We start from the raw sequence: 25,253 nt of genomic DNA, 5'->3' as shown, positions 1-25,253 counted from the left end.
GGGTGTGGAGTATGCTCCACCACGCTGCTCCACTGCTGGTTCCCGAGACACATGCTGTTGAAGATTTTAAATTCTTAGTCACGCATGTTTCCACAACATTTACTTCAAGCAAATGACTGAAAACCCCCGTTTGTACTTTTAGTATATTATATTATTTATAAAATGTATGGTGATAGGTCTAATCCGTAATTCCAGATATTTTTTGTCTAAGGGGCATTTTTTCCGTGTCTAAGTAAGTGTGCTTAAATACAATCAGACTAGATTTAGGTTACCTAATACGAGTTCAATCAGATCTGCTTTGACAGCTGATTGCATTATCATAGCAAACATTTTGGTATCATGTCCACATCGACATATCTCCAAATCAGTTCGTCTATATACGTAAAAGTATTGAGTTTCCTCGCCTTTGTATATGTATTTTCTGTCTACATAAAAGTAACCATTTTTGTTTTGTTCGTGTACAAAAATAGAAAAAAAAAAGAAAATTGAGGGACAAGAAGAAAGGGTCTTGTTATAGTTGTTATACAAACTAAAACTTGTATACGTAAAGCTCTTATGTTGAAAATAATATTTACTTTTGTCTTGTCAAACAAAATTTTTATTCTATTTTAATATTCAATAATGTAGCAAACACATTATATTACCAAAGCAAAACTTAAATACAAAAAAAAACACATTCATCTTTTTCATGTGCAAAAATTGTACCATTTTTAAGGCAAACAAATGATACTTACGTCATTTTACATTATTTAACGGCTCACCATCTATCAAGTTGGTGTAACAGAGAGTTCGGTGAAACACGGGTACTTGGTTCATCTTGCGATGGATGCACTTCTGACTAGGGCAGCTGAGAATATAGTTGTTAGCTTATATTATGTTACCGTTTTACCTTTTTTTTTGTCGTTTTTATTTTTTCACAGTACGTAAAGACACAAGCTGCTAAATGATTTATATTATTTGTTAGTTCTCGTTTCTTTCAATAGATAGGAACGCTCATGTGAATTCACTTGAACGTTATCAACGTAGATATTGTAAAATTATTACCTAGTCGAAAACGAAATGAAAACTTTAATACGAAACATCATTATAATACGAACAGCCTCAATACGACACAGGCCTCCCCTCAATCAACCGGAGGGGTTATGGAGCATACTCCACCACGTTGCTCTACTGAGGGTTGATGGAGGTGTTCAAAAAACATCAATATTGTACTATAATAATTCAATGGAATTTGTATGGAAAAATTGAGGAACGGCGTCGACAATAAACGTGGTCAAATGTCGTACGTATCCAATTCTAATTCTTTATTAAAATTCGTAAAAAACAAAATAAAATTGATTTTTGATTGTCTTACACTGGCCTCTTTATCTAGATTAGCGTTTTATAAATTGTCTTTGAACCAGTCATCTACTCGATTGTACTTTCTGTCTGAAAGCAATATTTGGAGGAAGTTTAGAAGTAATAAATATGATTGTTTTATGTTTTCCTTGTGTCTTCTGACAGAACAGATTTGGTGCACATAATAGCAAACAATATACATTAGTGACATCTTACCTTTCTGAGGGGGATGATTCAGCTCGAGATTCTGAGCATTATCGCATTATCATGTGGAATTTATATTATTTGTATTATCAAATGGATTTTTGCATCGCAAAAGTATGGAACGGAAACTATAAAAAGAATCAAAAGAAAATCAAGAATTTCGCGACGGAAAATTACATTTGATAGCAATTTAAAATCATGGTCTGATTCATCAAAGTTTTTGTTACGGTATCACTATCACACTCTATACGTATAGCAATAAAACGTTCGTCTGCCTACCCTTTCGGGGATACAGGCATGATACTGTGTTAAGTAATGTTGTGATGTATTTTGTCAAACTTAAAAATATGTTGAGACTTTTTATTTTGAAAACCTAGTAAGTATAAGTATATAACTAGGTTGATTTTGTTCGAGTGATATCATAGGTACGACGCGGCATAAGCTGAAACTTTACTATTTAATTAAAAAGATTTTAAGGTTACTTCAGTGATGTTGTATTTTACAAATGTTGTTATAAACATGCTTAAAATAAACCTCAAGAAAACTTCCATTATAGAAACGCAAAGTAAGTTCTGTAGTTTATTTTTATTTATAATTATTTTGACCTAAATACTAAATATTTTCAAAACTTGCGAGTCTTGGAGGAAACTTCGCTGAACTGCTGCAAATGACTCTTAAAAGTTATTAAAGTATGAGTTTTTTGTTGTCTTCACGGTCTAAGAGAGTATAATGTACATTTTAAAATCTATTACTGCATAGGAAAAGAAATGTGCAAAGTCTGGGGAATTCTTAGCGAAGTAATAAGTACGTTCTACCCCAATTGGAATTAGTCGTGTGTTAAGTTTCTAAGAACTGTTTGTTTTTATTTAATCCTTTCACGGACAGAGACCATGGGTCATTGATGGTTCATAATAGGTAGTATGAGAGTATGACTTGGTAACGGAACGTCATTAGACGTTCTGTTCTTGAAAGTGTTAACAAACATACGTACGCTGACGCCCTAAATTCGTAATAGGGTAAACAGAAAGACAAGCAATCAGACAATATTTTGAATTTGTCAGAAAATAAATTTAAAGCTCATGTGAAGCTTACTTAATGTAAAAAAGCTTGTTATAAGATTAATGATTATCTAAATTATAAAATTGCCTAATATTTAATGCTTTTGTCTAGTTTTTAAATAACTAGTAATGTATACCTACATTGATTTAGAAGATGTCTTCCGGTTGCGGTTTCTTATCATTTCTTCTCCTCTGCCATAACACCTGGCGAAACGACGTTGATTCAAAAAATTTAAATAGACCTTCAACAAGTTTATCCATGAAAATTACGTTGAATAAATTATTACGATTTCAATCTAAAGACAAACTGCTGCCACTTTTTCGATAAATAGACTCGAGGCCTTTGAAATGTGGTGTTGGAGGAGAATGGAAAGAATAAGTTGGAAATAATGGGTTACTAATGAGGAAGGGCTAGTAAGATTAAGGGAAAAGAGGCAAAGATTGAGAGTTATTGAGGATAGAAGAGGCAAAATGATTGGACACTTAATAAGACGCGACGAATTTATTAAAAACATTATAGAAGGGAAGCTACAAGGAGAGAGAGGAAGGGGAACACCAAGAAGTGCTTACATGGAACAGATTAAAGAGAAGGCGAATGTCGTGTCTTATACGGGAGTGGAAGAATTGGTCTTTGATAGACAAGAATGGATAATGCTACACCGACAAGAGCGTAGCTCTTAAATTAGTGATGAAGATGGATATAACGAACCGTATGGTGACAGGTTATCAGCCTAATCGCCTATTCGGTCTTGAGGCCAAAAGTCTTTTTAAAATCCAAACTCCATTGTTTACTAAAAACTAACTATTGTGTCTGGAAATGAAGGATATAATAATTCGTCATGTTAGAAATGACACAATCCCTTGGTCGGTTTTTATGACATGCCCGAAAAGTTCAGCTTAAAATCATTTAACATCAAAGAGTCACATACGTCCGCAAAGATCGGTCAAAGATAAATTATGAAAATCTGATTACTAAATAAAGACAGATCTAAAGGTTGTTCTAAAAACGATTTCTTTTTTCTATTTAACTTATTTATGAATTTTAATAAAGAAAAAGTGCGACAATTTTGTCACTGTTTTCTATGACGCCACAGATTGCTTTTTCATACAAATTCCATACTAATTTCGTGTTTCGACGTTTAGTAAAAAGTAACTGATTTGACTAGTTAAAAACTACCCTATTTCATTTTGCAAGAAATAGTTCCATTTTGTTTTTAATCCATTTAATAATAAGTAATCAAATTTGTTTATCCTTTCAAAAAATAAAACTATAGCTATTGAAGAATTCCCAGTATACAAGTTTCTCGCAAATAATTCTAGACAAAATAATTATTTATTTATGATTCGAATTCGTTATGAACAAACTTTGACGACCTGGTTGTGAATAAATAAAAACAGGCAGGTACAGGTATGTAGGGTACTATTCTAGATAAGTATAAAATCAATAATAATTTACATTACCTACAATAGGTCGTATTTCGTTGTTAATTTTATTTGATATTAATTAAAATATTGCGTATTGATTTTTATAATGCGTCGCACTCAATGCATTTAGGTATTTACTTAATTAATTATTAGTTATTTTTAGTTTTTGTTTCCATAACAAGAAATTTATCTTCTGTAATTTCCCTTGGCCACCATTCAGTAACAGCCTTAGTCCATTTGTTGTTTTCCCGCCTTGCCAAGTGTCCTGCCCATCTCCACTTTAGCCTAACGATTCTTATACCTACATCTTCGACTTTAGTGCATTGCAGAATTTCGACGTTTGGTATACGATCCACCAGGTGGATGCCTAACATGGCGCGCTGTAATTTTATAAATGTGCTATTTCGTGAACAGCCATGTTTCGGCGCCATAACTGAGACCACCAGTCCGGTGGTTGAATGACATTATGAGGTACGTCGGAAAGCAACGGATAAGACTTGCACAGGACCGGAAAGGATGGCGTGAAGGAGAGGAGGCCTTACCCAGTGGTGGGTGGACACAGGCTGAGTAGATAGATAGATAGAATTTCTGTTACCCACATTGGCATCCCTTGGGGATGATGTAAGGTGAGGCCAGACAGCATCGGAGGGAAGTCGATTGTGTAAAAGAACTGTGCAAGTCAATTTCTTCAAATTTGGTAAACATACCCGGGAAAAGCATGAGAAGTGTGTCAGGATCAAAGCAAATGGAATTCGATAGTCTCTGCTTACCCCGGTGGGAAAAAGGCGTGAGTTTATGTATGTATGTACCCGGGAATAAACACGATAAACGATATGGCAAAGGAAATACCTCTTATTTAGTCGTACCGGATCAAGTGTGATGTGAAAACATTTTAACGATAAGTAAATGTATTTTGTACGGGCGTCAATTTGTGTAAGTATGTAATTTGAGGAGTAGGTAGCTATCGAGAACTTTCGTGACATAAAATGCTATATCAGTAGTCACGAACACAACTTAATTTAGCGAGGCTTAATTAAACGCATTGATAAGGAGCGCTGTTCAGTTGATTGGTAGTTTGTTTGACTTGAAACTGATTGGTTCGCTAATAAACTACCGATGGGCACATTCACATTCTCTCCCATCATGCGATCATGTGCCCGTCGCACTCCGACATTAATAGCTATTTGTCAGCTCGCCTCAAATGTGATTGATTCAATGATTGATTACTTAATCACCCCAACAGTACCCTTGTACCGACACAGATTGATATTTTTATCACTCGTCATACACATACGTTTTTTGATTAATACATTTTCTGAACTTTTCATCGAAGCATGGCTCCTCCGTGTGAAATGAAGCATTTATACATCTGACTTATTTATCTTTACTGTGAAAATGGCTGGAAGCAACGTCGGCTATATAATCACATATCATTTCTCTTCGAATAGCTTTGTATCACGGTTTCGTAAACAGAGCAGAGGTCTTCTACGATATGTCGTTACTTTCCAAGGACATGCCGATAAGTTAGTACGGAACTGTTCAGCTTTAACAAAAATAAGGGATGACGCACGGATATTGGATGTTTAATTTCTCTATACTCGTTTTCCTTCCCTAATTTTCCATTAAAGTATCCTGAGTAAATAATTTGGAACTTCGCAGAAAATCAAAGGTTGTATCCTCATCCGAATTTTTGATGTAAAAAAAAATACGCTTTTATTCGTTCATAATAATACGGTCGCGCCGCTAGTGGCACGTGACTTCTATGCTGACTCACTCCGTTTTTGCGCTGTACTACTGAAACTATTCACTGATATTTTTTTGCATTGTTTCAATATTTGCTGCAACAGTAAAATTAAATATTTTTCATTCTTTACAAAAAAAAAATTGTCATTTTATTTTAACTCTATTTTCAAATTTTTCATACACGGGAATTTTTTGTTAATGGAAGTGTTTTCATGTTTGACTGTATATTATTTACAATTAAGAGGAACTCGCTTTCTTGGTAAATACGTATACGAGTAGCACCTGGAATAAGAAGGAAGGAGACAGCAAGATATTGTGTGATGCTCTGTCGCGGAGCCACCACCTCCAATTCAGTTGAAAACGATATAGATTACTGTACGTACCATGTACATAGTGTACGTGAAAAGATTTTATGTGTACGTGCTATAAATAGAAAGAAAACAACAAATTAAAGTGGCTTCGCTGGAGAGCATACTCCCCAGCGGAGCCACTCAGTTTGCATACTTCGAGATGTTTTCTTCCTGTAAATTGAAGTATAGTTTGATGTACGTACTACGTACATAGTGTACGTGAAAAGATTTTATGTGTACGTGCTATAATTAGAAAGAAAACAACAAATTAAAGTGGCTTCGCTGGAGAGCATACTCCCCAGCGGAGCCACTCAGTTTGCATACTTCGAGATGTTTTCTTCCTGTAAATTGAAGTATAGTTTGATGTACGTACTACGTACATAGTGTACGTGAAAAGATTTTATGTGTACGTGCTATAATTAGAAAGAAAACAACAAATTAAAGTGTATATCACGGCATGAACAAAACGTGAAGCGCTGAAGATTTTAAGAAACAATCTCCTTGCGAGAACTTTTTATCTATGCACAAACTACTAAGAGAACCTATTTCAGACGAACGTCTCTCACACAAAACAAAGAGCCTCAGAATTTAGAGTATGACACTTGATTTGACATATAAAATTATATTGCCACACGCAAAAATAATTGTGGGGTTGCCATAGTAATGATATGGCACGGCGTGGCAGTAGTGATAGCTTTAAATTATTTAGATTACTTTAAATTTATCTCTATAAGTGCAGAAGTTACAGTGTTTGTGTGATGACAATTTGCGAAGGCTTAGGACTACTGGGAACAATTGTGTTTGTCATGCAGATTGCACAAAGACATTTTTATTAAAAACTTTCCGGGTCTCTCAAGATTAGCAGTGTTATTATAAACAAAATATTAAAGGGTACAGATGTCTCTAGATTAGAGAGTTTAGAGGAAAGTTTGCCATTAATGCAAAAAGGCATATTTAAAATAATAATAATAAAGCTGTATTTCAGAAAAAAAATCCATAAAATATAAAACAAAATTAAAAAATAAAATGTTATACAAGTAAACTGCAGTCTTTTTTTTATAAACCTTGTCATCAAAATTTAAAGTAATCTAAATAATTTAAAGCTATCACTACTGCCACGCCGTGCCATATCATTACTATGGCAACCCCACAATTATTTTTGCGTGTGGCAATATAATTTTATATGTCAAATCAAGTGTCATACTCTAAATTCTGAGGCTCTTTGTTTTGTGTGAGAGACGTTCGTCTGAAATAGGTTCTCTTAGTAGTTTGTGCATAGATAAAAAGTTCTCGCAAGGAGATTGTTTCTTAAAATCTTCAGCGCTTCACGTTTTGTTCATGCCGTGATATACACTTTAATTTGTTGTTTTCTTTCTAATTATAGCACGTACACATAAAATCTTTTCACGTACACTATGTACGTAGTACGTACATCAAACTATACTTCAATTTACAGGAAGAAAACATCTCGAAGTATGCAAACTGAGTGGCTCCGCTGGGGAGTATGCTCTCCAGCGAAGCCACTTTAATTTGTTGTTTTCTTTCTAATTATAGCACGTACACATAAAATCTTTTCACGTACACTATGTACGTAGTACGTACATCAAACTATACTTCAATTTACAGGAAGAAAACATCTCGAAGTATGCAAACTGAGTGGCTCCGCTGGGGAGTATGCTCTCCAGCGAAGCCACTTTAATTTGTTGTTTTCTTTCTAATTATAGCACGTACACATAAAATCTTTTCACGTACACTATGTACATGGTACGTACAGTAATCTATATCGTTTTCAACTGAATTGGAGGTGGTGGCTCCGCGACAGAGCATCACACAAGATATTGCACAATTGACATGAACAGTAACTAACCAGATCATTCCTCTAGATAGCTTCACCACCACCACGGAGTACAACTCACGACGCTTATGCAGCACGACATGAATTGTCTTTGTCTGGACTTTTAATAACGGCCAGTGCGCAAAATTGTACTAAATTTAGTAAGGATATGTGTAATATCTTATTGCATTTAAAAGTTATAATATGACTATAAAATTTCCGATACGTTATTTATATGCACTAAAGATTCAGCGTAGCTTTGTCGACTGGGTTGTTAAATCACGTATACTATCCACGGCTCATCTATCTTGTCTCGAGATATTTAAACAAGCGAACCTGGACAATTTCCATTATACCCCACGACGGGTTACGATACTCTGAAGCAATTTAAAGTAACTTTACAAGAAAATTGTAAAGGCTATAGCGGTGAAAACTATAAAAATAACAAAAAAATACTTATATAAAGGTGCTGCAACCCTCTATTTTTTAAAATTAGCCAATAACACAACAATTATTAAGTTGACAACACACGTCAAACGGCAATACAGCGAGATGCCTATTTGATTCGCCCAGGTTATTCATTCAATCACTCATTCATTTTAAATTTATCAGCTGTCAATCATCCATCTTTCCTTTTCGACTGATAATAAAATGACAGATGTGACTTAAATAAAATTAAGAGGAGTCTGCAGGTATCAGGGCCAATAAATTAAAACAATAAGAACCTGTAAATCCAGTAAATCTTGATCAAAATATTCTATAACATTTTATATATCCATTTATCCATTTTATGTATACGCGCAGGACCGCGAAAAATGGAAAGAGGAAGGCGAGGCTTTTGCCCAGCAGTGGGATCTTGTAGGCTAGATTAGATTAGATTTTTATATATCCGTTAAAGAAAAACAGTTGGAATAATTTTTACTCAATGCATTTGCTAGACACATATCTACAAGGGGTTTAGTTGAACATGGAGAATAAAATGTGAAACGAATACAGCTGCACAGAGCGAGCTTCTCTACAATTTCATACTGACTTACGCCTTTCTAATGAGTTTTAGATGTTCCTTCCCGGAACATTTACATTCAGATACAATTTTAAAACATTCTACAATGTTAAACATGTTACTATTAAGGTGTACACTCATGAACAATATTATGTACCCACTTTAGAACCCTGTCGCACTATCATTATTTGACATTCAATGAGACTTACGGTTTAATTTGTCAAAAAAGTTAATGTGACATGGTTTCAAAGTGTATACATATTAGTACTCGTGACCGTACAGTAGCAATTTTATATATAAGTACTCGTATCTTCATTATGTTTATTCCTTAAATGTTTGGAACTTGGCACTCGTATACTTAAATCATTCCACTTTTTCTTTTCTCGACGCGGAATTTTCAGCGTAGGGAGAATGTAAAACGGTGTTAACGCGTAATCTAACAAAATATGAAAAAAATAAAGTACGTCATCTATACCGTAGTTTAAACACTAAATTCCTTACTGTGATATATATTTTTTCAGCGAAAATGCATAAAGAATGCTTTCACTCGTCGTTGAACACTAATAGGGAAGAATGGCTGCCCGGCAGGCTAATAAATAAGCGGCATTCTTTAAAATTGTCTTCAGGGCTACTTTATCAATGGATCCCTTATATTGCAGAGGGAAGTGACACATGGAAATATATCTCACCATTAATATCCGTCTATAGAAACCGGAAAATTAAAAATTTCACAGCAAGAACGTCCTTAAAGAGTCGTAATTGAAGATCGTAGCCGAAGTTTACAATGGTGTGGGAACATAATATAAGTTTGGCCATAAAGTGTAACAGCTGCATGGGAAGTAATGATACCTACTCGACCCAGTCGGGATGGGAAATTGAAGAGGGCCGTGGATAAGGAAAGACGAGAGAAAGCGAAGGATAGCGGAGAAAAATAGCTCGCACAACGTCCAATGAATGAAGGAATACAGTATGTATGTACGCCCAGTTTCAACATAATGACGGCCATAACTCGGGATGGACGGCTATAAATTAAGAAACAAACATCGAATACCTTAAATGAGTATTATACGCGTTGACATAAACTTCCATTAATCAAGTAAAGAAACGATAATTAGTTTAGTACTGAAATTCATAAAAGGAATTAATTTCAAATTAACAAGAAAATTAATTATCAATTTTCCCTTGACCCTTAAACTTTCGTTTTGCAGATGACACCTGAGTTCAATAGAGATAGCACGAAAATTATTTAACATTTTTTTTTGTAAAATGACGGAATAAATTATCGAGTGTTATCGAGGGCCCTTGATGTTTTGATAGTCCCTTCCAATGTAAATATAGTTAGTTTCAGGATAAACGAAAAAATAGAACGAGTCCGACCAACTAGATTTGATTCAATGTCTTGCAAGTAAAACAAATTAGAGGGAAGAACAATAGCGGGTTCAGTTGTGAACCCGACCCGGCGGCGAGTGTATAGAGGATGCGGTTGACAGGCGCTATGAGATGATGACGAGGCGACCGGCGCCCCGCAGCGCGCCCGCTGCCTCGCTGCCTCGCTACACACCCGTCCAACCCTCAGGCACGACCATTCCTTTTTTGTCGACTAAAGCTCCTCCGTATACAGTAATCATAATACTCTACTTTTAATAAACTAATGCTCTGTAAACGAGGCACTCGCTCTTCGACTTTTCACTAATGAAAACTCCGATTTCGACTTAATGGCAAAAATGCTTTGTACATTTGTTACTGCCGCCCACATAATTTGAATGCTCCACGCAGAGAAATAAATGATCGCGGTGACTTTTTAAAGATAAAACGTATTCACGAAGAGGGAGAGCTGATTGATAGATGGTAGCCGCGTATGTGAAGATATGCCAAGCTAGATAGTTGAGAATTCAGTAATTCAGGTGTGCAACAGGCACGTTGCGCAAACATACTCGCTAGAACTATTTTGACTTGCACGAATGTTTATAGACAAAAAGTGCAACAAACTTTTAGAACACAGCTTTATGACTTTTTAACAACAGCTGTGAAAACTATAATGCTGTTGTAAAAACTTTGACTGTAACACACATTAATTACTAATGGAAAAAGTGGTGGCAAATTCGATATAAATGTTTGTTCAAACAGGTGCAGATGTTGTCGTTCTAAACGTACTTTATTGCTGTAGAACACAAACTTTTTGTTGCGGGTATGATTTCAAACTGATTGGTCTACTTCAAATATTTTTTGCCACGAATTTGGCGATAAAGGCTGATTGAAATATCAAATTCCCATTATTTCGAGTATCAAATCAGCGTGTTTAGTTAGGCGAGGTTTTTGTCGCTCGGATTTGCCGAGTGTCGCGCCGCCTGTGTTTGCGAGAGTCGTGCCCCACGGCTCACTGAACAATTTCGTGAAAATCGCATTTGAACGTGTCATACAGTGTTTGTATATTTTATTTTATCATGAGCGGGGCCTGATCTCGTTCCGCTTTTACGGACTGCGAGGGCGTCCACGTAAACGTTTTAGATTATTTTGTGCTTGTGGTCGAGTTTGGTAGAAATATTTGACAGGCTTAACTCGGCAAAAGGCTGCGACGGTAGCGTTGTGGGTAGTAGGTATGGTAATTTACTTACCCGGACATGGAGAAGACGTTGCTGGCTAATTAGCATAGAAGCTTTCCAAGGAAGCGCCGAGACGGCGCGAGCGGCGCGGCGGCGGTTCTCTTAATGACGTTACGTTCGTTCTTAAACATGAGCTCTCGACAGCTATTGCTGGTCTGAAATTGGATATTCTTATGACGGTTTGTAATATTACAATGTTTTGAATGAACTCTTTTTATGATATCGAAATTTTTTTGTTTCGTGGAAATTGAATAGAATATTTCCTAAAGCGCTTGAGTTAAGAGTTTCATCAACTACTTACTCGATCCAAGTTCATTATTCATACATGTTCGGCATGCATGCTGAGCATATGCACTGCGCTGCAGTGTTCTCGGCTTTGTTCCTCCCAATCTAATTAGGCGGCAACTGGGAGATGGCTGCGATCGAAACTTGTGGCGAGGACGACCAACGCCTTTGACAAGATTACAAAAGTTTCACTGGCGCACACACGTAAATACCTATGTGACGAGCGTTTCTGCAGCTTCAAGTATTTCTTTCGAGTATACACCACTTAAATATCAAAGCCATTTTTCTAAATTGCTTATTTAGGCAATCTGTGTGTAGTATAATCAGCGAAAATTATAAAGATGAAATCTTTTTGTTATTAGATACGTACACAAAAGACCGAAATTGCTTCACAATTTGTCGTGGGTTTGTTATCTTAAAACGTTTTCAGAAAACAATCTTGACGCGCAAGCGGTGTTTTTTTTAAAGATAATAGTACCTATATTTAGATTTTTTTATTTTCTAGAGTACATCTAACTACGTCTACTAGATCTTTGTCAGTAATGGTATCGAATCTGAAAAAATATCAGTGATAGACGCTTTAATCTCATTTCCTTCATAATATAAAAGAAAGTCTGTACTTAGTATGTTCGGGCTAATCTCTTGGAACTACTAAATGGGTTCGCGAGCGGTTTTTGTGGATTTGTGTGTATAAGACAGGGTTAAAATTATACCCAGGCGGAACCACACGGTTTCAATAATAAGAACGAAGTTGCGTTGTAAGGAAAACAAGGAAGTCTCCGTACTATATTTGAACTTACTTCCCATTAGGCTAATGGAGAAAAATATATCTTTGAATTATCCTACTTTGGAGGACTTTGCAACGATTTGGCTTAATGATTTCTTTACGCAGAGCCTTCATTTCTTTATGGGTCAAGACGAGCTTGGTTCGATTTGGCCACGAACCGTTTCCTATGTCCTTCGCAATGTTTGTTCCGGAACGACCCGGCTGGGTTGTGTGTGGGTCTAACCCGACGCATTTCGAATTAGACGCCGATGTGGTAAGGCGACCCCTTGTTATTTTACTGTTTGTTTAAGAGCCTCCGTGGTCTAGTAGTTAAGTGTTCGTATCCGGAGGTCTGGGTTAGATTCCTGACATTACCTATTACTTTTGTGATACTGTCCTTTGATTATGATTAACAATTATTGCCCGGGAAGTAAGGTGATTCCATGTTTTGGTCGGGACCAAAACTTCTACTTTAATTAAATGTTGGCAACCCCAACATTTTAGTTTTCAAATAATTATTTAAGTATGGCAATACTGTAATAATACTTTTTCTGTTATGGTGAATAAAACTTTGGGCTTTTGTCATATTTAACCAGCACCCTATGGAAAGTTAAACATTAAGTACCTACGTAGTACTTACATGAACTGGGTCATTGCCCTCTGGCGGCTCAGTAATAATCCTGATACAATGAAAGAATTATATTGAAACATTTTAAACACTAACTACGCAATACGTATTTAGAAAATTAAGCCTTTTTTAGTCAGGTCTATTTATAGGACATCTTCATTTTGACTTGGCATCTTTATTAATAACCAGTTCATCAGCAAATATCTCAGTTTAATTGGCACAAGGAGACGCTATTCTTATTAAGCTTGAGTAAGTCGTCGTGTTTGTTATTGTAATAAATTGTCTGAATTTTGTCGCCGTTTACTGCGGAATGAATATTTATGGGTGTTCTCTAATTATTATCGAGTGAGCTTTATGGCTCTACACGGCGGTATTTTCATCGACCTGCATAAAGTTGTTCCTCCCCTCTGGGTAACAAATGACACAAATTTGTTCCTCTCCGTCAGAGAACAACTATCGCATCCCGGCACCTAGCGCCTCCGTCAAATGTTTATCGTTGCTTGTGTAACAAATCGAACTCCTCTGTTATGTGAGTAGTGATGTGCCGTGCTCAGGAATGTTCCCATTGTAAAAACTCTTTTAATAGTAAGGACGCTGGCTACTTTTCGTTTTAGAATGCTTTTTTTTATACTCTGGTCATAAGGTTAGGTAATAAAGTACTTTTTACATTATTATTTTATTTAATAGACTTTTTCGACATGCCTAATTTAATAAGCAGCCAAAAGCAGCAGCAGTCTTTGTTTCATACAAATTCAATAGAGAAGATATCTTGAAGAAATAATGTCTACGAAAATGAATGTTCATGCTGTAGGTAAATTCAGCCAGTAATTCAACTTTTAGCTAATTCATTTAGGTACATAACTCGGAGTATACCTATCCAAGGCTTCTTATTAGGAATGAATAACTGTCCAAACAAATTTCTTAATTCAATTAGGTACGTTATCAAACAGAGTTAAATATCTCGCGAACTTAAATAAGTAGGTACAGTTTCTTACATGGTATTTAAATAATCTGGATTTCGAGTTTCAAACTGGTTCTTTGAACAAATCAAAATTTAAGATTAATATAATCGTTAAAATTTAAAGCATCTAGTTTGTTTGGTCTTTGACAACATAATGAGACCTGGAAAGTAATATAAACCCTTTTAAATATATCTCTTTCCCGATCTGTTGGAAAATATTTTTACTAGGCATAAGCTGAACCCTTTCTTTGATTGTCTAATGTGTAATGTATGTAGTTTTGTCAATGAACTGTTAAAAAATAAATAAACGATTAGCTTACTTGCTCTTGCGATGTCGATTTCAATTGCGATGTCAAGAGTTTAGATTAATTTCTTATTTGGTTTTTATAAATAAAGTATCTTGTGTTTGCTTTTCATTTCGTTAGCTTATTTGCTTACTGGGGTGGTGAGCCGCCGCCGCCGCCGCCGTCGCCTTGTGATAGGCGCGGGTCGGCGGATGTTTTTGGCAAGTTTTTACAAACACAACTCTTCACAAAGGAGTAATCGCCTTTTTCTCTTCCTTACTGATTTACGAGAAATTGTTTATTTGTTAACATAACTTTTTAATTAAACATCCTGTTAAGCATTCTATTTCCATTCCGGTAACATCGTAATATTAATCGGCCCCGTTTTTGCTTAAGAAACGTTGATTACTCTTATTGTTCCCTCAAAGTTAAAAACGGGTGAACGCTATCCCAACAGAGTAGTTAGGTTTGGTGCGGCGGATTTATTGGAACAGTAACTTCGTTTCCATCGGCTTGTTTTTCCCGTATTTACCTCTACGAGTGCTGCGCCGTCGCCGAATGTATTTTACTTTAAACGTACTGAGACCGATTTGTGTACTACCTGGGTCTATACTCGTCGTAGTTCTTTAAACGTTTAACGTAATACATACAATGTACACAATGCGAAGTAGCGATGATATTGATCGCAGTACTGCAGGTATCTCGCATTGTGAATGCATGTTACCTAGTTCCGTTAGCACCAATTCTCTGCCGTTCCATTTGTAATCAAAATACGAGCAAAGCTCGTCTGAGTAAACTCCGGTTATGAAAGATAAGATAAACTCACGATGAATGTAGTTTGAGAACTATCTAAGAAATTGCTATCTAAGCGTTGTTAGATTGCTTCGGAACAATGTATGAAACGGTTTGCCACCCACTTCACCGCGGTCCCGTGCCTCTCGGAACTACGATTGCTCCACTTCTTACTTTCATCTACTGACTTGTTGAAAGTTCCGTCAACTCCATACTTGCGCTAGTGCGAACGCAGGTCTAGTGGCATTTATAAAAGATCTCATGCATTCCGGACCTGAACGTCAACCCTTCTGTATGTATGAAGCATGCACCGACGTTCACGGACTACTTTGTTAGAAATATTCAGTCGAGAGCGAGTCGCTTTAAATTCATTCGCACTGCTGTAAATCTCATTTTTCATTGATTTATACTATTGAATGAAATTGCTTTATTCGCAACGCAATGATTGCAGCAGAAATTCAATTTGCCGAATTCTATAGAAAAATATGGGGAAATAATGTTATGACGTCGACGTGATTTTCAATTGTGGTTCGATGAAAATCGGATGACGACGTTTATAATACATTTGAAACGTACTTCGATCGTTAAAAGGAGAGAATTCAAGTGGTGTATATTCACTGCTATCTATTCACTCATGACACAATTTAGTAGCATTACACTAATCTGCTTTCGAGTGTCGCGGCAGTTCGCGCGGGACACTATATCTTCCGAGCTCGCGTGTTGCATTTTCTGTTTTCGCTGGAATTTGCGTCCCGTCCCGACCCAGTTTAATGGACAGACGCAGGAACCGTACAACATCCGGTATTTTCCATCTCCTTGCTTACTCTGCGCCTTTCATTTGTTCACAGCCGCATAGATACGTATCATCACAAACCATTTCACATGCAGTGTTCTCTTTCCTTTGTAAATAAAGAAAACAAAAGCTAACAAAAATTAAAAGAAAAAACAACTCGGATTAGACCTCCTCGTTACGAAAACATATCTTAATGTGAATAATTAAAATTCTCTTAGAATTCTAAAACTTTCGTGAATTTTATATATTACTTCCTAAAAAATTGTAAACAACTTTGAAGTAGAGGGGTGAGTAATTTGGGCGTGGGTGGATATTACAAGTTTGGCGTACTCATCCGTGCCAGCTACGTGGTTTAGATAGTTGCGGAGAACAAGTGGCGGTCGGCGGCGCAGCGGTGGCTCGGTGGCGCTCCGCCCTCCGCGGAACACGCGCCAACTTCCCGCGCTGACAAGTGCCCGATAACGATGCGACGCCCTCCCTGCGCCGACCAACTCACATCGCACTTCGCAAATGAAATTCCTCGCTAATTCTTTATTCCTCGCTAGGTTTTACAAATTTTAAAGTACCATGCCAGGATTTCGCGTCGTTTTAAAATTAGATTTAGAACAGCTGAACACTTCTCGGCTAGCTGCAAGATGGAAATACCAGACAGGCGAACAATTCAATTGAATTTTAAATTTCTTTATAGATGTTGCGCCGTTTTCAGTTTATCGTTTTACGTATGAGTAAGAGTGATGTCTGTGTTTGCAAGTATGCCATGTTTGCCGAAAGTTATCCGCGGAAAACCGCACTTCACTTTTGTTCTCGTAATAACAAAATCGTTCTGCAGCAAATGTTTGGCGTAATTCTTCTACCAATCGGCTCCAATTCGAGCGGGAAGGTTTTCGCCTACGTACTGCATTAAGTATAAGATTACCATATTCCATTTGATCCTAGCACTCGTCTCACGAAGCGAGTAATTGTAATTGATTCGAATATAGATTTTTTAAGCGTGATAACAATCGATTTAATATTCGATTCTCTCTATTTTATCTCTGATTCAGATAGAGATGGGATAACTGATTTAATAGAATATTCAATAAGCTTTAGTTATTCGCATATATTTATAACAGAACCGAAGCTATAAAAATGCGGTCACAAATAAAAAGATAAAATTTTGGTGGACCTTTCTCTACTGTTCTTGTAAATACTAATATTCGTTTATTATTTTCGGCCGAGGCTGCCAAGTAATAACGTAGGTTTGCAGTACACAACAGCTGCCTCATATGTAGCATCGCAAAATGTATTTGGATAATATTTAGTGTCGTGACAGCATTTATGGTTGACCATGAGGTGACCATTAATAACATGTATGCCTGTATCATCTGGCAGATCCGACCTACTTGCCAGACAGCTTCTATTGATCACCACTAGTGTCATCCACACATTTTCCTTAATGGACTCCAACATTATCTCCGGAGACACTATTGTTTTTGCCTCCTAAAATCAAGGATGCGCCAACCCTCTTCGTTTATCATTTGAGACCTTGTCATGAATCAGCAAACAAAAGAGTTTTGTATAGAGCCAGTATGCGAGATCTGACATGTTTTTCTTACGCGTTCCACATACATTGAATGATAAATGTGGGGTTTGTTTGAGAATTAATTATTTTCATCTGCATAATAGTTAGATATTCCTAGTAGTTATACACACCTAGACGTAATTTAAAACTATCGCAAGTGGATTCTCGCTCTTGTAGGGTAAATATGGACAGGGTAAAGGGTGATGGAGGTACTCGTATGCAAAGATGCCGACCTTGATCCTCTTTACTGAATCCGCTTTGACACAAAGTCAAAGATTATAGCCACGCATAATCTTCAACTAAGTTTCAAAGGACTTATTTATAAATCTTTCTCTTGAATACTTGACTCCAATTACGTAAACTTGAAACATGGAACAGTTTAACAAAATGTACGTCAAATAACTGTCGTAACCGATAACGTGAAGATAAGTAAGACGCAGCAACGCGGGATGTTTTCCTTAATTAGCTCCAAATGAAATTGTCTCCGCTTAATGTTTAAATTTCCGCGTGGTTTTATATGAATTGGTTGGAATTTCCTTTTCTCATGTAAACAGGCTTATCATCACCGGGGATTGCGTTATCTGAACGGAAGTACCGAGATTGAACTCTTTGCGCGTTGAAACCAATATTCTGTGACACTTTTCACTAGTTAGTGAAGTAGTGCTCCGAAAAATTCAAACGGTCACGAGCTACGTCGCGTGTGAAACAGTTTGCAGAGGAGATTATTCCGACTGAGCTCACATTACTTTATATCTTAGGAAAAAATACGACTTAGTAACTTATTAAGGGTTTTTCGGAAGTACGATTCCGTTTTTCCGTTTAGTTGAATAGAATTTATTTTCGGAATGGAACTGCTCCGTCGAATTTTGCAGTGGAACAGGGAGTGCTTATTACGGACGAAGTAAGTTCAATCTCTTTTATCGTGGTATTATAGGGGGCAGAATTGAACGCCGCCTCGTATCCGCCGGTACTTGGTGCGAGTGCCCGTTCTCGCGTTAAATTATGTTAAACTTGGTCCCCGTTTCTTATATCGTTATTCCATTTCCTGTCATTCGTTTGACTCGTACCATGTCCAATTATCGTGTTTAGAAATTAATCAATTTCGCGGGTGGGTGATATTGCTGTTTTACTTTCACCCTCCTTTACCCTCCTTCTGCGGCATTGGGGTAGAAACATTTATTGTAGTGTTATCAAGCGGTTTTTATCTGACAAACACAAAAATACTAAAGAACTCTTTGAATGTGGATATATTACAAATCAGAATTCTAATTCCTCTTATTCCAATCGCTATCGATTATTATATTCAATGTTTATTCATTCACTCGAAGCGTTCCAGCTCACTAGAGCATGGTTTTCCTGTTAAATATTTTCCTCTAGCTGGTGTCAACAATGTTATTACGCCAGAGTCGGCGGGGTCACTTGATAAAGAGAATTTTTGGGAAAGGGTAAGCTTGAGGGAAATATAGCTTGATGTTTTGAAAAAGAAATGATGAGACTTATCTGTTCTGTTTGTAAAATTTTGCCATGCTTTAGAGAGATTTAAAACTGTCGACAACTGTAGCGTAGTGATTGAGCACCTCGTTCAGCAAATCTGTGTTTGGTTTTGATTTCGGAATCAAACTCACTGGGAACGAAACAAAAAGTTCGTTTGATGTTTTTTTTATTGTATCGGATACGGGTGTTTTATCTACTGGGCTGCGATGGAACAGTGTGGCATGCCCTTACCAAAGGTGACGAGTAGATCACTCAGTGGGACGTGTGTATGTTAATTTATGTACGAAAAATGTATGTTTTTATATCATAGCTATTTAAATAAGGGTTAAACGTGTGAATTAATGAATGTAGTTATTAATTCAACACGTGGTACATACATTACGCCCAGGAAAAAAAGTCCAGTGAATATTATTAGGGGTATACATCGATTTTATGTGGTACGCCCGTGCGGTGTTGTAATTACGACGGCAGTCGGCTAAAACGGGAAATAAATTGAAAAACCCGTTCCCGGTGAAAATGGGCTCCGGAAAATATCCCTCCACGCTGCTTGGCCCGTCTGACAATGCCACAGATAATGTATTTGTTTTTACCAAAACGCCATTGTTTTTGCCAACAATAATTTATTCTTTCGCCATAATAGATTCAGCGACCGACGACTGCTAATTGGGTCGTTAATTGTAATTTTGATTGGTCTTCGATATTCAAACCTGTGATATAAATATGACAGATGTCATATTATCATATAACATAGCATCACGCCTGTATCCCCGAGGGAGTAAACAGAGGTGAATAGTATATACACTAGGGAATGCAATCCGATTCGAGATCGTAAAATTCGAGATATATTGGAAATATCAATCCCGTGAGATCCCGAAATTTTCTTAACAAAATGTAACATTAGGATGGCTGAAAACGATGAAAATTGCTTGTTTGTGACAGTGAGGTTAATTAAAACAAAATATGTTTTGAAAGAAAACCTGTATTGGGCTGGTTTTCCCTTCGCGGGTTGGAAGGTCAGACAGGCAGTCGCTTCTGTAAAAAACCGGACCTGTCAAATCTTCAGGTTAAGTAAGCGGATCCTGTGACAAACGAGGCAATGCTAGGGAGATGATGATGATTTTATGAAAGAAAACAAATGCTTTTTTCTTCAATATTACTAACTAAATAATTAGGTTTTCTTCGGAAATCAGAATAATCAAAACAAAGAGTATAACTCAAAGAGATTCGCCCGATCCCTTCAAACTCGAATGGGATCTCGTCATATTATGCTTCGGGATTGATCCCGAAAAATTTGACGAGATCTCGCGAGATTGGGATTGCATTCCCTAATATACACCCACTCCTCGCCAGCTATGCGTAAGTCCCATGTAAAAAAGGGCGAACCTTTTGGCATTAAATGGGCACAAATACTGGAAACAACATGACGTCAATTATCTATGATCGAAACATGAATTCAAACTCATAAAGTCGATTCAACTTCGAAAACTCGATTAAAGTCCGAGCTAGAATTCGAACCCGTGATACTTCGATGTAAGTCACGCGTTCTCTGAACAGGACTATCACTGATAAACAGATGACATCAAAGTAACGGTTATAAATTTTATCGTCTTATGTAAAATTTATAACTCTTTAAGAAATACGCTGGATTTTAATGATTAAAGTCAACTTTGTCACGATTTACGAACCTGTTTAACAAATAGCTTTAACAAGAATATGTAAAGTCGAGCACTTTGAGCAAGAAAACGACGCAAAATGAGAGTTTAATAGTACCCTGAAATTGACGCTTCATATCAACAGCCTCTGTGTCTCCCCCATAATATGGAAATTGAAAAGCTGCCTTCTGCGGCGAACCGTACACTTCAACTTCTTAACGGCACGTATATATAGCGTGGCCGTGTGTCACTATGGGTGATCCTTCCTGTATCTAAATTAATATTATGAGTGCGAAAGTTTGTCTTTTCTCCTATGGTTTAATGAAAATAAGTACCTACGATAGGATTTAAAGTGTCAATAGGATTCAACGGTCACCAACATGACCGTCGGGATATGTCGGGCGTATTTTAAGTTGAAATGGTGCTTAATCATTGCTGCCCTATTAATGCCGCCTGGTGTCTATCACCAGACATTTGCTTCCAACGTATTTTATTTGGAAATAAAATAACATTTAAAGGTGACCGGCGATCCTGAGCTGTATGCTGCAGTGGATTAAGGATTTCACGGATTTAATATATGTAGCATAATCTTAAATAAACGGACTACATTCAGAAATTATTATTTTTGTGATGAACATAATCCCTTCTCTAGGTCTCAAATGAATGTATAATATTTACTTGCTTCCTGTCCGGCTTGCGGGATTTGCAAACTAAACTTGTTTAGTGACGACTTAGTAGAGATGTGGGGTACTAAAGGCTTATTGGGCGGAACCACTCCACTCTCTGTTTCCTCCAGATATACTTATACCAGTTATAGTTAAGCTACATTTGAATCTACTTTGCATCCGAATGTTTTAGCGTTCAAGACAAGGAGCTCATTGGTTTGTTAAAAGACCTTTCTTCAGGATTGGTATTTTCGCTATACAATGTAATTTGCGGCTATGAAAAGGCACACAACACACAACTTAATACAGCTTAATCTACATAAACAGCCGAGCAACAGTAAAATTGCCTTTTAAAGAAAACGTTTCGTTTCTCTAAAAGAATGTGATTATTTCTAATACGTCTGAATGTCAAAACAGAATTGCTTATAACGTCCTGTAAAATTGTGTATTTAAATGCTGCTTTTAACGCTTCGTTAAGTTCTAGACGGCTGGGGAATAAACGTTTGATATTGGCGTCGAGGAGATTACTTACTTGTGAAGATTTTGTATTAAAGTTCCGAAAAACTTATCAAACTAAAAACACAAGAGCTGATACGTCTGCAGTAGAGGTCGACCTTGATTACAACTGTAGTTGAGAACCTACTTTAGAAACTTATGCGTGTGATGTTCGTTACCTAAAACTTTTCAGCTGGACTTAGGGACCTACTTTACTAGGACACCATGGGAACGCAACCGCAAAATGTATGTAGTCGTATAACGCTATCTCACCTGCGGCACCAGCAAGAGACCAGAGGGTTTGACTAATTTTCAAACGACTGCGACAATAACAGATGACAGTCGACAATGACAATGATAAAAATAAGTGGGATTGACATGTCACCTTATTGTCATATCGTATGCTACTTGGATATTTATTATGAATAAAGAATTGAATTGAATTGATAAAGCCAGGTGTCAACTGCATCCATTTTGTTGGTGGCTCGACTATGTGGTCCTAAATGTACACTTTGAGCGTTCAACTACTTATCATCTTAGGCACGTCGTAGGAATCGTCTTAGATAATAATAATTACGTCTCCAACGTAATGGATTATATCTATTTGGGCGGCGGGCTGGTTAACTGTCACTGTACAATAGGGTAGTTGATGAGTATCCAAAATGACGCGAACGTCACTATTGATCTAAAATAGACAAAAAAAAGTGAAATCAGAGTAAAATTTTGCTGAAAAATGTAACAGTCATCCGGAATCAGGGAGTTAGAAAGCAATGTCAGTAGGAGGTTTAAGACTGCCCGAATGGTTGTAATTTGTCTTGTTTCTTTTTTTTTGTTTTTATAACACTTACCCGTGCTTAGGAAAACTCACGAAGAGAAAAAAAAATGAAAAATATTCTAACTCGGACGAGAGTTGAACCAGCAGCTCTTGTCAATTTGGGACGAGCATGTTAACGATTACACCATCAGGTCATCTTGTGACCAACTCACAATATTATATAAATTTGCATTTGTTGTTACGATATTTTTTTACCCTGCCTTCATACGACACTGTATTGCACTATAGGTGTAATAGTTTAAGTAGCGGGCCGGGCGTCGACGCTTATGTGGTGAGGTTATAACATCTTCACTATGTTAAGCACGTAATCCTTTAGTCGACTTCTAGAACACGCCCGGGATTTTAACTAGCTGGCTACATTTTAGATTTTCTTCCTAGACTACGATGCATGTAAGCGATTAACCACCTAATGAAATACGTAAGGTCTTAATTTTTTTCTAAGTTGGAATAGATTCTGAGAACATTAGAGAAATAGTTTTAAATTCTTCTGTTTTATAAATTGTCATTGTATAATAGTAATTATTATGTTTTTATTTCTTCTCGTTCGACACATTTATATTTACAGAATAAATAAAACAAAGTCATTAAAAACGCTGCCTCGTAAATACTACGTAATCTAAGTCTTATATCAAGACGGCATCCAGTTTCCTATTTACAAATTTAAATTACTTAGTTGGTCGGTACTTTAATTGTAACCTGGCTTAATCTGTTATTGGCTTTATGTTTAATTTATATTTCATTTTTCATTGTTGATTATCCAAATAAAATAAAAGACATCAATGCCGTATCCGTGATAATTATCATCAACCTTTGTCATCATTTGACGAGTCGGGATGACCAACCTTTAAGTAAGCCAAGAAATCGTAAGAGAATTTAATAAAATATAAGAAATCATATTTGTAATTACCAAAAGTCGACAACCGAAATGATTTCTAATAAAACGGCAGCCGTTGAAAAGACGTGATCCAAATTCAATTGGTTTCCATTTTGCTACTCGAAAAAAAGCGAAACTCGTGTACAGGTTATCTAGGATTCTGGTCGCGTAGTTTGTGAATGGGGCAGGTTCGCACAACAATTGGGCGTGATAAAGGCGAATCAGTATGCCGTTTAACCGCTAAGGCAGTAATTATTGCCCCTTGTATGGATCTAGAGTAACGATCGTGCGTTGCGCAGGCCAGATACGCTCGGATAACCTATGAGGTGATTGAGCACAAATTATGTGCGGATATTCCTATATAAATAGACTGTGTACTCTGCGTTTACGATCGAACACAGATGAAAATGGTCACAGATTGTTTTAATTAACTTCAAAGGGTTGTCTAATCAACCGTTCACGATTCAATTCAGTTCACTTGAAATGTAATGCGTAAATGCAAACCTAATATTTGGAATTAGAGTTGTAAAACAATACCAAACAGAATATTACCCCTGCGTTGATACAGACTTGTGGCGTTATTCAACGCAAATATAACGCGGTATAAATCAGTTTCGCATTATACGTCTAACAAGAAATAAATGCATTTGTAAACAGAAAATGAGACGGGGATTCGGCCAGTAAGCAAATGGACAGAAGCTCGGTAAAGAAGTGAGTGCTAATTTAGCAGAACGAATTGTAAAGGAGAAAGATGAATCCACCGCGAGTTTTAAGCTCTTTCGCAAAAAATACACTTAACATAAATTTTCCTTTCGCAATATAACTTTGCTCAGGATTATTGTTTTTGCGTCTTTAAGTACTTGTTTACGAAACAAATAAATCTTTAGGTATTTAAGAAAGCTGAAACCTATAAAACAGGTGTACTTCAGATAAAAATATTTTATTGGCTTTTATCATTTTCAATAAGGTCTTATCAGCACCTTTACACATAATATGTGTTACTGTTATATACGATACATGTAACTTTATAACAATAACATATATGTTACGAATGGTAGACTGATAAATTAGATGTCCATCTTTCCTGTCAATACCAGAGAAAGAGCAACATAATTATTCTGGGAGTACGTGATACAACCCTTATCATTGACGTAAATGTACTTACTAACATTTGCTTCTTAAACCTGTTTTCTCATCTCGGAGATGTATATTATGTATGTAGTCACTCCCCTACCACAAATTGAAATAGTTGGTCGAGTGACAAAAACATTTGCTTGGCCGAATTCAGGCCTCGAACAAACATGTCCCTCAGGAGTAGTCCCTCGTAAATCCACCACCACAACGAACATCAATAATTCACAAGAGAGTCGTTTAATTATTTCCCCCGATTATTTCCGTTTTTTCCTACATTACTTCCACTTAAAAGAATCAGGTTTTCAAGTTGTGTTTAAATAGCATATTTCCAAATAGACCTTTAGCAGGCAGATATCTACAATTCTTATTTTGCGCAGACTGCCGTGCCGTAGTCGACCACGATAAATTATCCATTGTTGGCCACGGAATTCAACAAGAGCCGTTTTTGTTCAATTCTTCGTCTCCTCGTCAATGGG

At 36.7% G+C, this 25,253-nt stretch overlaps 1 protein-coding gene across 8 annotated transcripts in view; it reads left to right on the top strand.

Annotated features, from left to right (window-relative positions):
• LOC126367591 (neural-cadherin) overlaps positions 1-25,253 on the top strand; it is a 302,187-nt gene that overhangs the window by 131,199 nt on the left and 145,735 nt on the right. The window lies entirely within an intron of this gene.

The sequence above is a fragment of the Pectinophora gossypiella genome, chromosome 1, assembly GCF_024362695.1.
Source record: "Pectinophora gossypiella chromosome 1, ilPecGoss1.1, whole genome shotgun sequence".
Classification (NCBI taxonomy): domain Eukaryota; kingdom Metazoa; phylum Arthropoda; class Insecta; order Lepidoptera; family Gelechiidae; genus Pectinophora; species Pectinophora gossypiella.
Note: the sequence above shows the minus strand (reverse complement) of the source record. Positions and strands in the feature narration are given on the sequence as shown.